Source organism: Sciurus carolinensis, chromosome 16 (assembly GCF_902686445.1).
Source record: "Sciurus carolinensis chromosome 16, mSciCar1.2, whole genome shotgun sequence".
Classification (NCBI taxonomy): Eukaryota; Metazoa; Chordata; class Mammalia; order Rodentia; family Sciuridae; genus Sciurus; species Sciurus carolinensis.
In genome coordinates this window covers 14,034,449-14,050,028 of record NC_062228.1, presented here as the reverse complement: position 1 = coordinate 14,050,028, position 15,580 = coordinate 14,034,449, and the positions used below count along the sequence as shown (strand labels likewise).

The 15,580-nt window shown below is 37.6% G+C and overlaps 1 long non-coding RNA gene across 1 annotated transcript; it reads right to left on the bottom strand.

Moving 5' to 3' along the window:
* Positions 1-5,009: 5,009 nt before the first annotated feature.
* Positions 5,010-6,765, bottom strand: LOC124966307 (uncharacterized). Its single transcript, XR_007105322.1, has 3 exons — positions 6,672-6,765; positions 6,093-6,188; positions 5,010-5,264 (listed from the first exon to the last, which is right to left on the bottom strand). It is a non-coding gene; the product is annotated as an uncharacterized LOC124966307 (long non-coding RNA).
* Positions 6,766-15,580: the final 8,815 nt, after the last annotated feature.

The following is a 15,580-nucleotide window of genomic DNA, read 5'->3' as shown; positions in this document are numbered from 1 at the left end:
TAATATATATACTTAAACAATATTTATATACATAATATGTTGCCTTTTAAAGACCCTTACGGCATTCACAAAAGTCAACTCTGTATAATAGTTCCTAAAAAAAAAATCAATAAATTCCACAAAGAACTAGTACTGATAAAATCTTCTAATCAAATGGGGAAAAACACCTTGGTAATATTTTCAGAACAATTTTCTTAACGACTGAGACAAGAGGATATCAAAATCAGAATTACACAATTTGTATATAAAAAGCAAGAAATGACAAGAGAAGCACATATCACACTCAAAAGTATAATCACAGTGCTCATGGGAAAATGTATAACCTTAAATATATATGTTAATTTATAAGTTATTCGACAGTGCTCACAGGAAAATACATAACCTTAAATATTTGTGTTAATTTATAAGTTTTTCACATAAGAATAAAAACTTGAGTTTTCAATTCAAGAAATTGGAAGGCACTAACAAACCATTTAACCAATAAGTAGTCTACTTGAGAAAATGGGTAGAAAATAAATAAAAAACAGAGTGGGGAAAGAATGAATTCAGAGAAAAATAAAAAAATAAATGCTAATAGATTACTCAAGTCTATGTATTTGAACCATTATTAAAATGGATATATTGTTAGGGAAATGTGAACCATGGAAACATACCTCCAGAGAAGAGAACAAATCTAAATAGACTAATTACCATAAAAATATCAAAGTTCATTGGTACACACCTGTAATCCCAGACACTTCTGAGGCTGATGCAGAAGGACTCCAAGTTCACGGCTCTTCTCCAACTTCTGTCTCAAAATAAAATGGAAACAGGCTGGGATGTAACTCAGTGATAGTACAACTATCGTACTACATAAAAGCTGTGTATAACCTACTACATAAAAGCTGTGTATAACCACAGTAGCGGGTGGAGATGAGCAGGCCAATCAGGGAGTTTCTGGGTATGAACACATTTTTCAGTTTCCGGGGGAGAGTAGCAGTACAAAGAAGTCCGGGTAAACCGTTGGTGGATCAGGCAGTGCCACGTATGAGGAAGAGGTTGTCACGAGGGTGCAGCCGCCATTAGGGTGCATCCCCTACACTGAAGAAGTTTTCAGTGTTTGCTTTTCACCACTATTATTTAGCAGCGTTACAGGGGGAGTAGCTGATGAACTTAGGGAAGATAAAAACGAGGTCTTTGGTGAGAAGAGGAGTCACATGCCTACTAGGCCTTTTGAAGTCATGGAGGCCATACTGTCCTGGCCCACATGTCAGGTAATATAGGAGGTTGGCAATTTTGAGTGGAGTCAGCAGCAGAAAGGAGCTCAGTAAGAGGCTGTGTTGCAAGTGGCCTGCCACATGACTTGTACATTCCAGAAGACCCTGTGGAGTTGTAAAATGTTCAGCAGCAAGCTCTAGAGGAAGATTCCCAATGTGGAACCTGGTAGCCTGAAGCAAAGACAGGACTTCTGCAGTCCAGAATTACATGACTTTGCAAAAATGGCTTCTGACAAAGTATTGGGGTAGAACATTCGACCACGCAACACCTAAGTTCAGAACTGCTGAAATCTAGGTCATAAACTGACATTAGTGTACCAGTGATCCATTACCACACAGAAATGCTACCTGTAAGATGATCATGAGCAAGACCAGAGGGCACATGTAAGCTGCATGAGCAGACCCCCATATTATCCACCACAGTTTACCAGAGCCCTTCCTTCAGCTTGCACCTTGACTGTGTGCAATACCCCACATACAATATGCCTATGTACAACCATGTGCAAGAGATGAATAGAACCTGAGTTTTGAGATAATGGATAGACAAGATTCAAGCCAAAACTGAATGGGAGCTACATCACTGCCTCATTCAGAGATGTCCTTGAAAGAGGAGAGAGAAAATTTTCCTCGGGGGCAGAGCTTCAGGCAAAGCTCATCTACTTTCTGTGGAAAGAGAGGTAGCTTGTGGTAATACTTATGGACTCATGGGCAATGACAAGTGTCCTGGAGCACTGGTCAGGGATGTAGAAGATTGAAATGTATGTAAACAAGAAGTTCTGGGGTAGAGGCACTTGGCTAGGTCTGTGAGAACAGGCAGGAGGTGTGAAGATCTTTGTATCAGAGAAGCCCACCAGTAAGTGTCTCTCATGGAAGAAGCATTAAATGATCAAGTAAACACATGACTTGAGTCAATGGGAGCCAATTTCCCACACTAGCCATTCCAGCAGGATGGCCCGTGAATGAAGTGACCAAAGAGGCAGAGATGGAGGCTATACATGGACTCGGCTGCAGGACGATCTAGCAAACTCTTGTCTTTGAATGTCCAACTTGCCATCAACAGATGTCAATTCTGAGCCTCTAATGTGACAATCGGTCATTAGATGGGAAGTTGATTACAATTTTTTTTTTGTCACAGAAACTGATAACTATTTCAGATGTAGGGCTTAAGGAACACCTACCTGGTCCATAGACACGGCATCTAGGCCTGCTTTGCTGTCTTTTAGTTTTCGCCACTCTCTTCCTCCAGTATTCAACTCAGTCTCTGGTCAGGTAATTTTGTTTATCTTAACCTTAATCCTGATCCCCCAATCCAGAATGAGGCATTATTATGGCACGTCGGGTTTCCTGTCCCAAGTTAATATTAGGGATAAGCCTGATGCTGTCATACGGCTAATAGGCAGCTCAATTTGGTTTTGGTTATAAAAATATATATCTTCCTTAAATGTATCCTGAAGTCTTCTGAAAGTCAACCAGCTCAATGCAGTGACTAGACACTTTTCTCCCAGCCTTCTTCTATGAAACAAAATCCCTTCCCACAGTCCTGGGTTTCACTCACTAATCAGTATTTATACCCCGTATTCACATGGAGAACTTTATTCCTTATCTCACAGGAGTTTAAACTCCTAGCAAATATTACTACCCATTTTTAAGTCCCCCCAAAAAAGTTCATTTGCTTCAGCTCCAATCATTGTTTTTCTTTTTTGCTCTGTATTTGATCCACGGATATATTTACTTGTTTCTAAGATTACCACTCTTTCGGTGTTTTAATATTTTATTGAGCATTGCTAAGTTACAGAGTTATTATGACTGGAAGTCTCTTAAAGGCATTGTGTGTGTGTGTGTGTGTGTGTGTGTGTATGGTGCTGGGGATGAAACCCAGGGCCTCCTGCATGCTAAACATGCACTCTAAACCTGAGTTACATCCCACAAAAGGTAGCATTTTACATATTATTTTAAAAATGTTTTTGGGTAACTAAAAGAGCATTTGGAAAAAATGCTAGGCTGTAGCTCAGTGGTAGAGTGCTTATCTCACAAATGTGAGACACTGAATTCGATCCTCAGCACCATATAAAAATAAATAAGTAAAATAAAGGTATTGTGTCCATCTACAACTAAAAAATTTTTTTTAAATAAATAAATAAATTGGATACCTACCTCATAGCTCCTGCTAAAACAAGTTCTCAAGATTTAAACATCAAAATGAAGTATTAAAAAAAAAAACTAGGAGAGACAGAGGCTTTTTAAACATAAAAGCACTAAATATAAATGAAAAATACTGATAAACTTTGACTACATTTAAATTAAGAGCCTCTGTTCATTAAAAGATACCATTAAGAGAGTGAAATGGCAAACCTAAGAGTAGGAGAAGAAAGTAATACATTTATCCAAAAAATGACTTATGTCCTATGATATATATTTTTAAAACTACAGTCAGCAAAGAGAAACAAACAAACAAAAAAGCCTCAAAAACCTAATTTTTTAAAAAAGTGGACAAGAAATTGGAAAAGGCACTTTACAGAATATGATATCCAAGAATCTAAGAAGCATATGAAAAGGGGTTACAAAAGATCTGTTATCAGGGCAATACAAAATAAAATTACAGTGAGAAGCCAACCCACACTCACTAGACCATGGAGACACTGTATTGCTAAAAACTGATAACTGAGGGGTGTGGTGGTACAAGCTAATAATCCTAGCTACTTGAAAGGCTGAGGCAGGAAGATCCAAGTTTGAGGCAGTCTGGGTAACTTAGTAAGATCCTACCTCAAAATAAAAATTAGAAAAAGGACTGGAGATATAGCTCAGTGGTAGAGGGCACTTGTCTAGTCATCCCTGGGGTTCAATCCCCAGTACCTCCTGCCCAACCCTTCCCCTTTCCCCCAAAAAAGATAGTGGGAATGTAAAATGGTACGATCACTCTAGAATACTCGTAATAGCTACTAAAGTTAACCATAGTCCTGTCAAAGGTCTTTTAGATTAAGTCACAGGCCTACCTAAAGCCACATAGAAAGAAACTAGATGAAATAATGTCTATCTTACGTCAGAGCCTTGGTCCTTTATTGTCACCCTGGCTCTTCCACTCACCCAGGTCTTCTACAAACACACCAATGGCGTAAATGAACTTTATGCCTTTCTCTAGTTCAATGTGATTTGCATTTATTTAAAATAGAAGACGTTATGGTAGCTTAACCTGTGTTCACTGTTGGGGTTGACTGAACCTTAACAGAAGGCTAGAACTGAAATACTGAATCAGAACCAAGAGAAACAAAACGATTTCGTTTATTGTTATTTTCTGATTTTAAGTTTAATAAAATCATTCCAAAAATACATCAGAATTATTTTAAAAACGGATTTGCCTTCCTAATGTTTTTCTTGGTTAAAATCTTCATTGTTCAGAAGGTCCCACTTTCTGACTATAATCAAAATTCAGGGCCATGATCTGGCTTAGTATTGATTTTGTTTCTGATGTCATCTGTCCATCATCTTCGAACCCTGCCACACCTCGTGTTTGTGAGTCTTGCTGCTCTTTCATTACTTAAAGATCTCATCTGAAATAGCTACCTGGAATTCACCATAGCTTCTTCCTCTAGAAAATGCTTTTCATCCCTGATGCTTGCCAGGATCTAGTAAAACTGTATCACTAGACTAAAATTGATAATCGTCATGGTTAAACTGTTTAAAACCTTTCCCAGTTGTCTTTTGGGCAATGCTGAGTTGTCACTTACACTGCCAGTCAATGGCCAGGGCAGCTCATCATGCAGAAGCACCAAAGCTGGCCATCTGAATATCCCTGTGATAGTTAATATCGCTACATTGATCTGCCGAGTTAATAGATCTTGCTAATATGCTGTAGGAGCCTAAAAGGCATGCATGGAATGTTTCATTAAAAAGTAGCAGCTTGGAAATCATAGAAGTTTAATTTGTGTTATTTAATAATAATACTCATCCTGGAGGTCCCTCAACTAATTAGGAATCCTTTTCAAAACACTGGAACATTTTAGGCAGTACCTAAGAGAGAGAGAGAGAAAAAAAAAAAGGACTCAAATTTCAGTAAAAAGCCTGAATATTTCAAACAGTTTGTTGGAACAAAGTGAAACAAAGGAATCTCCCCAGATGTCAACCTTTTCCCCAGAGATCAAGAGGCTTGAGCACGGACAGGAGCAAGGAGGAGTACACTTCTGAGCTCTGAATCTGCAGGAGAGCTTTTTCTTGATTGATTAAAGAAGTAAAAAAGGATACGAATTAAAGCAATCTGGCCAAATGAGAGAACAGGTTAGTAATGACTTTTTCCTCCTCCTTAAAAAAAATTTATGACGATTCTACACATGTGGGAATGTGCAGTTCTTTTTTAGAGTTTGAAAGTGTCAAAAGTTCTTCCATGTGAACAAACAGTGAAGACTTAGCATCCTCAAACAGAAGTTAAGTTGTATTCACATAAGTCACAGATAATTTCAAATACTTAATAATCTGCATATTATGTGTACAGTATGCTTATGACAGATTATTTTTGTCAAGATTTGGTTCATATTTGTTATGAACCAAACTACTGCACATATTTATTTTAAAACTCTGACCCAGTTTTATTAGTTTCTTTTCTAATTAAAAAAAAAAATTCCCTGAGGCTGAAGTTTCTTGCATTTTTTTTCTGTTTCTCTGCCTTACTTCAAGGTCCTGCTTTTTATCTCCAAAACTAGGTATAAGTGTTCACAACAATAAAATTCTGAGTTGGGGGCTGTCGAATGGAACTGAACAGAAATGTCTGAGTTAAGACAGTGGATATAAGATCCATAGGTAAGACAGCAGCAGCCAGGGCCTCCCCAGGATCCATCTCTCTACCTTTGGCCACTCTGGAGAAGTTTCCAACTGGACCATTCTTGGTGTTAGTCCTCATTCATCATTACTGAATAATAGATGGTAGATCTGTTTTCTGATCTAGATAGGAAAGGAGAGAAGAATTTTTCTTAGAACCATCACCATGCTTATATTAATTCTATTTTCTCTTGATCTTCCTCATAGTCAGAATTCACTTCTAACCTTCCATAACTGACAAATTTTCTGAAATAACATTCTCATACCTTGTGGAATTCTGTTTGACCCCAAAGATAATTTTGTCACCTCATTTTATAAGTAGAATAATGAATGTCAACAATTCATGAGAATCACCAGGATAATTGTTAAAAACACAAACAAGAGTTTCTACCTCTGACCCACTGAATTAGAATCCATGGGAGGGATATAGACATCTTTATTTTTTAAAGAATTCTATATGATATTTTGATCAGGTAATTTTAAGATACACTGTGGAAGGTCTTAACACCTCTGGTTTTATGTACAGGGACTATGTTATCTTTTCATCGATGGGATAAAATACCTGAGAAAAACAACTTAGAAGAGGAAAGGTTTATTTTGACTCACGTTTCAGAGGTTCCAGTCCATGGTTGGCTGACCTCATTGCTGTGGGCCTGAGGTGAGGCAGAACATCAAGGTAGGAGGGTGTGTCCAAGGAAGGATGTTCACTCTAAGGTAGCTGGGAAGCAAAGAAAGGGAGAACAAGGAAGGTGCTGGGGACAAGATATACCCTTAGAGATCACACTTCCAGTGACCCACTTCCTCCAACTCAGTCTCCCCTCTGAGAGTTCCACCACCTCCCAATAATGTCATCAGCCCATCAATGTATGAACCCACCCATGAGGTTAAAGCCCTCAAGATCCAATCACTTTCCAAAAGCCCATCTCTGAACATTGCAGCATTCATTCAACACAGGAACTTTTGGGGCACATTCCAGATCCAAATCATAACAGTGACCATATGGTTTATCATCCATAAGAGACATTTTAAAAGTCAAAGCAGGGTATTAATAATTCTTTGGTCCACTGTCAAACACTGAGACAATTCTGGGCAATCAGGACATAGTTAATAGATCAACCTAGTTAATAGATCATTATTTTCCTCCCCACCTACATCCTTTATTTATTTTTGTAATAGCTTCGAGATAAAGTTATGCTATGCAATTCACCCTCTTAAAATGTTTTTAATATATTCACAGTTTTACAGCCATCAGCAAATCAATATCAGAACTTTTTTCCCATCCCCCAAAAAACCCTGTACCCTTTAGCAGTCGCCCCAGCTCCCCAACCTCACAAACTCTGTGCATCCACTCCTCTACTTTTTGATTCTATGCATTTACCCATTTTTGAAATTTTCTATAAAGGTAATTATTCCATAAGTTGACTTTTATACCAGACTTCCTTCATTTTGCATGTTTTCCAAGTTCAGCCATGTTGTAGTGTATGTCAGGACTTCATTTCTTTTTATTGCCTAGTAGTATTCTATTCTAAGGATATATCACATTTGTATCCATTTATCAGTTGATGGACATCTGGGTTCTTTTGACCTTTTGGTTATCATGAGTAATGCTGCTATGTACATTTGTGTAAAAGTTTTAGTGTAGACATATGTTTTCATTCTTTTTTGGATATGTATCTATTTACCTACCCCCACTTTGTGGGTAATGCACTTACCATTGAAGATTAATAGAGTTTTCGCAGGCCACGTAGAAGAGCAAGAAATCAGTAAGAAGAACCTGAAAGGTAGAACATTATGTTACTTAGATTAGGTGAAATAGGTATTTTTGTTTTTAAAATACATTTATGTCCTTTCTAGCAATGACCCAAATACTTGTTCAGAAATTAGACTGGTTGAGAAAAAGACATATGTAGGGAAGGAACCAACCTTAGGAATCAGCAGAAATCCCTGCTGGGCTACCAAGGGCCCTTGCTTTAGAGCTTAAAGTCATTTATCTAAGAACAGATGGACTAATACATCAAAGATAAAATAACACTTACAAAATGCCCTTGGGTCTTTGTTCTCTGAGCAAATATGTGCATTCTGTGCCTTGAATAAAAAGTTTTAATTCCTAGAGTTAATAGTTAACTCACTGATGACTTCTTTAATTTTGTCTTTTTCTTTAAAATGCATGACACAGGCAGGCTAAGTTTTCAGGAAATGTGTTTAACCTTATAAAGACCTACACATCGGTGGAACGCTCTTATGTGAGGAGACACATGGTAAAGGTAGCTGTGTTAAAGTAAAATCAATATCTACAGAAGAGAAAATTAGAAAGGAAATCACTGATTTTCTTTCTTTCTTTCTTTCTTTTTTTCTTGTCACTGGACTGTGCAGGTTTGGAACTCTTCAGAATCATTCCATTATAGAAGTCTCTAGGTTTCCATTGTAATGGGTTCCAGATTTTCCTGTTATGGGAATGAAACTAGCAGACTTAGTAAATCCTTATTTATTTGTCCCAAAGGCCAAGCAGTGTTCTTTCTTTTCTGGTGCTGGTTTCTATTCATTCACTGCCTCTTCTCAAGTCCTTTTGCTGCCTGTCATTAATCTTTCAAGCTACAGCTGGGTGGGTTCAGAATAAAACCATCAGAGGAACTGAAAAATGAAATATTTACCTGCACCAATGGGGGAAACGACCTATCAACCTTATCCTTTCAATGCAATTGCATTTTTATTTCATTTTGCTCTATTCTTTTTCTAGATAGAAGACAGAATACATATTTATTTTCATATATACACACATATTCACTATATATGTGTATATATATATATTTTTTAAACTATCCTCATTTGTAATGAGGTGTAATATATAGAGTTCAGCTAGTTACCATGGAGACACTGGTCCTCTGTTTCTTATCACAGAGCTACACTATCGTCTGGTGTCAGCCAAGGAGGGATGACAAAGGCCTCCCCAAGAGCCTAGCTCTGCAATTACTGAGCAATCAAGCGCCACTTTTAATAGAGCATATCCAGGTACACATGACTTCTCACTCAGCACTGTCTTCTCTTCTTCCTTTTTAAACTTATACATCGCAAAATGCAGTTACTAAGGATAGACACACTGAGTATGCCTATCTTCCTCTTTTGAATGGCCTGTTTATTCAGGATTTCAATGATAAGTTTGTATTATACAACTCATTAGCTCTCATCCTCTTTATTTTTAGATCTCCCATTTTTTAAAACCTTTCAGAAGGAAGAAGTATTTTCTTCTGAGGAAATATAGTGATCTTTCTTTTATACATTAATCTGTTTTTATGGTTTGTCTTTAACTGATGCTATAAAGAAGTGGATAAATGAAAAATCGCAGTCTCTAGATTTCCTCTTAGTTCTGAAAGTTTCCTGATTTCTCTAACCAAGTCACTAAATTTATTGAGAGAGAGAGAAAGAATATGATGGGCATTCATTTCTTTTCTTCTGGTAGTGATGTAAACAAGAATCTGATATAAACAAGAATCTGAATGAACAGAATGTACATAATAGGAGAAACGAAAAGCCTAATTTTTCTTTAAGGATTTTTATTTTAATTGACTGACTTCCTGTTCCCCAGATTTTCCTTGGCTGCTCAGACTGAGACATTTTAAAATTCATCTAGAAATTCATCATGAATTAATGCTTGAACTGAGGCAATTCAAATTAGCCTGGATCCATTATTATACATAGGTTTCTTACAGTAACAGCTTAGTTTTGTCCTGTGCAATGTCTATAATGTTATAAAATATATAGCTGTCTTTGCTTTAGCTCAGAAGTTCTAGAACTTTGCTGAAATGTCCTTATCCCCAAAGCTGAAGGAATTTTAGGTGTTCAAAAAGCACAATTATGGTTGGAATTAGGAGAGATGGAACTAGTGAGATACCAAAAATGGATATGGCATGATCGCTGCTCTGAAGAAACTAAAAATCCAATTGAGGAAACAGCTTTTAAACTTATGTAGTAGGATCAATAATGTGAACAGCAGAAAGTATACAAAAGCATAAGTATTGCTGGGGGGGAATCAAACAAGGCAGAGAGTGCTACAATTTGAATGTGTTCCCCAAAGTTCACATGCTGCAAACTCAATTCCAATGCAGCAGTGTTGAGAGACGGGATCTTTAAGAGGGGATGAGGTTCCTTCTTATGTAAAGGTCAACACTGTTTTCCTAGCAGGGGGTTAGTTATGGCTGAAGCGAGTTCCTCATCAAAGGAAGAGTTCCACTCCCTTCCTCTCTCTCTCCCTCTTTGCCAGCCTTCCCTTCTACCACAGGATGGTTGAGCATGAAGTCTCTCATCAGATGCTGTCCCTCACTCTTGGAGTCAAATCCACTTGTATTATTTTTAAATAATCCAGACTGTGGTATTGTGATAGCACCACAAAACAGAGTAAGACAGTTAATAAGAGGTGAAATTTGTGCTGACTAGATGGAGAAGAGAAGAGGAAAAGGCATTGTAGGCAGGGAAGATAACAGGAGCTAAAGCACAGCGGTGAAAATGGTCACGGTGTTCTCAGAGACAGTGATAATGTGAACATTACTGAAGCAAATCATTCTTGAATTTCAAGGAAACTTCTAGAATCAGTTCAGTTGATAGATATTAGTTTCCTCCTCTCAGACCAAACCCCCAAAATATTTCCCTTCTGTTTTTACTAGAGAGAGAGAGAGAGAGAGGGGAAAGAGAAAAAGGGAAAAGAGAGAAAGAAGGAGGGAAGGAAGAAGGTCAAGAAAAAGACGGCAAGGGGAGAAGGAAGCTGGGAGAGCAATTACACTCAAAATGACACAATAGAGAAATGAAAAGCAGAGGTTGCCTATCTTTTTTGTGCAGGTGGAGAACAAAGAGGGTTTTTACAGGCAGAGTGTAGACACATTCTGTGCTATATGATCCCCGTATGTCAGGAATGTCATTAATTAGAGGGAAACGAACGCCTGGAGACTTGCCAAATGCAGCTCAGGAGATCAAGGGCTATGTACTCATGTGTTTTCACCTATGCTCTGGAATCCTCGGTAGAGCACAGTATAGGCTTTGTCAGGACCTTGACAGGAGCCTGATTAATACTAGGTTTTTAATAGATAGCGGACTTCAGGCATTTTTGTTACCAAAAGATAGTCTCATAATATACAGTGTCTCTGAGTTGGACACTGGGGAGAATATATTTGATCGGTGGTGTGAGCTGGTGGGGAGCGCCAGCATAAAAGTTTATTGGGACTGCTTGAAAAAGTGCACAATGAAGGTTTACCAAAAGGTGACTGGAAAGAATGAAGGTCTTCATGATAACAGAAGAGGAAGCACTTCAACGAACACGATTCTGTGTGCCCGGGCCTGTGTTAGACACTTCATGTGCCTCTTCTCCCCTATCATACCAGATAAGCAGTAGAACCACCATACATTACAGAAGAAACTGAGGCTCAAGAGAAGTTAAGTTACCTGCCTGATTCCACAGGGTCAGTGGCGCACACCCGATGGAACACAGTGACTTGGATCTATCATTACAAAGGCAGAATTTACTTCACAATATCTAGTGAAATAGCTATTTCTTCAGCATTTTTCTTTCTTCTATTTCCTCTGATATGATTATGAGAAGGCATGAAAGAAATAATCTACCTCTTTGTAAATTTTGTCAAGAAGGGAATAAAAATTGGAGAGGCTATTTCTGAATAAAGAGGAGGAACAGAGGGACAGTGCTCACAGGGAGAGACCCAAGGAAAAGGAAAAACAGGCAAGATCATCCTGTTCTTTAAAATGTTTTATCTCATCTCTTTATTTTGGAGGGATTCATGTGAAAGAAAAAGAAAAAACAAAAGAACAGGTAAAAAAGAGAAAAATTTTAAATAAAGGGATTTGAGTGTTTCTTACCTTCATTTATTTGCCACTCTGGGACAATAAGATTATAAATCTCAGTGAGCATTGCTGACTTCATGTCCTGGTCTTGTCGTTCCTTGAATGTGCCATGCTTGCTCCTGGCCTGGGGTCTTCACACTGCTGGGCTCCTCCACCTGGAATTCACGACTGGCTTCTCAACTCATCTCTTAATTCTGATCTCCATTTTTCAGGCTCATCGTTCCTGACAACCTATGTAAAACATCTCTCCTCCCTGCCCACGACTCACCCCTTCCTTCATCTAAATATTCTGCTTTTTGCTCTCTTCACAGTACTCATCACGATCTGAGGGTTTTTTTGTTTTGTTTGTACTGGGGATTGAACCCAGAGGTGCTCTATCTCTAAACTGCACCCCAGCCCTTTTAAAATTTTATAGACAGGTTCTCACTAAGTTTCCCAGGCTGACCTGAAACTTATAATCCTCCTGTCTCAGTTGCCCAAATAGCTTGAATTACAGGCAAGCACCACCGCATCTAACTTGTTTTTGTTTTGTTTTAATGTTTGATTTTTGAATATTTTTATTCATGTATTTAATTTATGTGTAAATTTAATATATTCATATGAATATAAGGTTTTATTCATTATCATATCTCTAATACTTAAGAGGAGTAATTGACACATAGTAAGCACTTAGTAAACATTGTGGAGTGAATGGAAATGGGGCAATCTTAAAGCTGATACATTTGATAATACTTCACAATTCAGAAAATATTTGCATACATCCAATAATCAATATCCCACTGTTATTTATCTGCATATCAACTGTTATCTGAAAACCAGAGAATTTTATTTGCTATCAAGAGTCTCTCTGGGTGCTGGGGATGTAGGTCAGCGGCAGAGCAACTTGCTTGGCGTGAGCAAGGCCTTGGGATTGATCCCCATCTCCACACACACCAAGTACTTCTTTGCATGAAGCCCCTCAGCTCAGTTTAAATTCATGGCATAGTTGTGTGCACATAGAGTACAAGTCCCTTTCAAGATCTTCGTAAGAAGGACTCTGCAGAATGAAGAAGAGCAAAAAATATGTTATTTCCATGCATTTTGAAGTTTTTATTGTCATTTTCAATAGACAATGAAGTTTCTGTTTTTATTTTCCAGAAATGTCCCTATAAACACTTGAGGGTTTTTTTACTACTTCTTTTCTGACTAATACAAGTTATACTGCTCTAAATAGCTAGAAAAAAGAACCCCATAAGTTATCAAATGAAAAACAGCTGGTCAAAGCAGGTAACTTTTTTGTGTATAATCCAGAGTTAGTTTTGAATTTTCCATGTTTATGTTTTCTTTGCTGATTTATCCAGGAATTAGGAACATGCCCCTCCCGAGTTTTATCTCATTCCAGTTTCACTGTCCTGAGGTCTGCTGCAGAATTAGCAAGCTGAATGTATCTCTCTTCCCCGACTCAATCTCCTACCGCAGGGCCACATCTGAGTTTGGTAGAAGACAAGTAGCACGCTATTAACTCTAAACTGAGAAGTACTTATGTTCCAAAAGCACTGAATTATTGCTGAAATTACTTTTTGTTCGTTGTCATTTGCAGAATGAGGCTCAGGTTAACAAACATCATTAAGAAATCCTATGTCAGACTTGAGGAAGAGATCCCAGTTCCTTTGAATATCTCTAATGGGAGTCTTGGCATTTTTTTTATTTTTTTCTCACTTTTTTTTCTTTTTCTTTCTTTTTTTTTTTTTCCTCCTTGAACTGATGATTGAGGTTTTTCCTATTGAGTCTTTCCTGTTCGACAAGAGGCAGAATAGAGTTCTTATTGATCTTCATTCAAATTTCTGTTCTCATTCATCAAGGACTTCTGTTTCATTTTTAGGACATTACACATTGTTTCAAAACTTCTTTCCTTATAAGAAGTAAAAACAGGTCATCTAGTTCCTTGGACCTCTCTGGTGGAAAAGACAGTCCCTCCAGTCATAAGAGTCCTTCCTAACTGATTGCAAATTGCTAATCATTGTCTTTTAATGGTATTATTATGCAAATGTTCTATTATATATTCATCAATTGATAGTTTTGAGATTTCAACAGCATGAATATCTTGGAAACATTTCTAGCAATTTCACCTTTAAAACTTGCAATATGGTTCATTTGTCTGGAAAGGGGATAAAATACAATGTTCAATGTATCATATGAAATTCTTATGGGGCAGGCTTTTAGTTTTTATCACCCTGCCAGAGCAGGTGCAAGGTGATAAGAGAAAGCTGATCGGATTAGTACAGAGGGCAGTACTTAGTGCACTGCACACGGGTAAATCGTATAGTAAGGAGACTATTAATAAACTCAATAATGGTATCAGGAAATTGCAATAGAATATAGAAAATGGTAGTGTAAAATACATCCTTGTAAAGTTATGCAAAGCCTTCAAGATTACCCAAATGTAAATGAAATCCCCTCCCTGGCTTTCGAAGTACCTAAAGTTAACAATTTCTGACTTTTGCTCTTTTTTCCCCTTTTTAAAAATTTTCTTTTTCTTTTTTTAACAAGGCAGATTTTTTAAATATTGAAAATAAAAGCAAACAGTAATAGAAAGAAAATTGACAAGATATGGCAGTATCCGAAAGGTATAAACATTAGCAGGACGTGGTAAGTAAAATGAATGAAAGTCCAAACACTGGTTCTTTATCTTTCTATGTGTTTTATCTCCATTTTATGAGTATGCATTTGAGAAATTATTATTATATGTTAATGACTTACTTTTCAACTTTATTAAGTTTTTTCATTAAAATAGCTGTGGCTCAATGATTTAAGCCTGTAATTCCAGCTACTTGGGAGACTGAGGAAGGAGGATCACACTTTCAAAGCCAGTCCAGGTAATGTAGGAGATCCTGCCTTGAAAAAAGTTTTTTTAAATGGACTGGGAGTGTAGCTCAGGGGTAGAGCTCCTAGCTAGCATACTTAATGTCCAATAATACATGCACACACACACAGTAAGAACTTGGGGAAGTTCTACATTTATTCCACTAATAAGGATACATGTTTTAAAATTTTTTGGCACATTTCTTTTAGATTGTCTTTAGAACTGGTTTAGGAAGTTATAGAACAAAATTTGTCTCATTACTTTTGTCTTTTTAGTACTGGGGATTGAATCCATGTGTGCTCTACCACTGAGCTCCATTCTAACCCTTACATATTTTGAGACAAGGTCTTGCTAAGGTGCTAAGGCTGGACTTGAACTTTTGATCCACCTGACTCAGCTTCCTGAGTCACTGGGATCGTGGGTATGTACCACCATTCCTGACTTGTCTTATTACTTTTTAAATCCATCTCTTTGGCATGTTTATTTATTTACACTTTTAATCCTCCCATCTTGTTCACTAAACTTATTTACCAATGACTCTCATGATTTAAAAAACAAACTCAACTCAAAAACTCAGAAAATTAGTATGTGCTCATTCTCGGAACCTGGCATCTTTTACCTCGACACTCTCCTTTTCATGCTCCCAGTCCAAGCCATCCCATCTCCTTCACAGGATCTCCCTTTTAACTGGTGTCTCTCTGATGATCAGTTGTATTCGGTACTACCAGGATCTCCTTCTCAAAGGGTAGCTCCTGTCTCTCTGCCTTCTTGCTGAAAAACCTTCAGTGATCCAATACAACAGGAAAGATTCTCCACTCTCATCTCTAAC